The 1,516-nt window shown below is 44.3% G+C and overlaps 1 non-coding gene across 1 annotated transcript; it reads left to right on the forward strand.

The window, feature by feature from the left end:
- Positions 1-448: 448 nt before the first annotated feature.
- LOC118486035 lies at positions 449-554 on the forward strand. Its single transcript, XR_004877892.1, has one exon. It is a non-coding gene; the product is annotated as a small nucleolar RNA R71 (small nucleolar RNA).
- Positions 555-1,516: the final 962 nt, after the last annotated feature.

The raw sequence follows: 1,516 nt of genomic DNA on the forward strand, positions 1-1,516 counted from the left end.
ATTTGAAGGGTTTCCATATCGGAAATTTGGGTGATTCCTCAACCCGGGGTGGTAAGTATTAGAATTAATGTTGCGGTAATTCCTACCACCTCCTCCTTGACCTTGACCTTGAACCGCATGGACTTCCTCGTATTGCCCTTCCAACATTCCTTGGCAATTTTCAGCCGCATGACCTATCTCATTACACAAAGCACAAACATCATAAATTTGGTTAGTGGTTTGAACATTACCGTCATCTATGGCGTGCACTTGCGGTCGGTTAGTGGTCGGTCGGGCTCTTCTTGAAGCTTGGGCTTTCCTCTTTGATGTAGTTGCCATGCTTTCCAAAAATTCCCAATCTTCATTCTCATAGTTCGTTCCAAAAGTCCCACCGGTGATAGACATCAAATCACGTGCATCTTCGGCACTCAACCCCTCATGAAAGGCATTCATCAACTCCCATAACTCAATTCCATGATGAGGGCAGTTTTTAATCATCATGTTGAAACGCTCAAACGCCTCATGAAACATCTCACCATGTTGTTGTTGAAAGCTTCTCAATCCCTTCCGTGCATCATTGGTCTTTTGGGCGGTGTAAAACTCATCCAAAAAGGTTTGTTGCATCTCCCCCCATGTATATATTGATGCCGAAGGTAATGTGTAGAACCATTTTTTAGCCTTCTCTTCCAAAGAAAATTGGAACAACACTAATTTGATGTCGTCAGCTGAAAACCCTTGACTCCCAAGAGTGTTGCAAATTGAGTCATAAGCCTCTAAATGAAAATAAGGCTCCTCATTTGCCAACCCCTTGTACTTTGGTAAACTTTGCAAAGAGTTGGTTCTTACTTCGAATGTTCGCCCTTGATCATTATGAGGAATGACTACCGGTGAAGGGTTTTGCGTGATTACCGGCCGAAAATGTGCTTCTATGCCCCTCGCATTTTCTCTAAGGTGTCTCCTTGGTACACCATACCTACCTCTCGGAATAATGGGACCATTTGGTCTTGGTACTTGCCCTTGTGGTGCGTTCGGTTGGTGAAACTGTTGTTGTCGCATCGGTGGGCGCTGAGGTGGTCTTTGAAATTGTTGTTGATGTACATGTTGTGGCCGGACTTGTTGCAATGGAATCGGTTGTGGCATTAGTGGCCCTTGTGGTCTTGGCCGAATGTGTTGTGGTATAAGTTGTTGTTGTTGCATTCCACCAACACTTGCCATCCCTTGAGATTGACTCTGAACATAACCAAAATCCCCTTGATCACCATAATCTCCATACCCGTACCCATCATCTTCATACCCCTCAAAGTCTTCAAATCCCTCATCATAACCACCCCCTTGAATTCCTGAAGTTTGCCCAAATGGAATGGTCGAATATTGAAAACCCGATTGTTGTGGTCTAAAGGATGAGGTAGCATGCACAATAGTTGAACTCGGTGCAATTGAAAAGGTAGATGTTGATTGACCCGTAGTTGGGGGAAAGAAATGAGATAATGGTGGGATTGTGGTGGATGGATCGTAGGTGATGGAAGGTTCAGTTTGA

The sequence above is a fragment of the Helianthus annuus genome, chromosome 13 (assembly GCF_002127325.2).
Source record: "Helianthus annuus cultivar XRQ/B chromosome 13, HanXRQr2.0-SUNRISE, whole genome shotgun sequence".
Classification (NCBI taxonomy): Eukaryota; Viridiplantae; Streptophyta; class Magnoliopsida; order Asterales; family Asteraceae; genus Helianthus; species Helianthus annuus.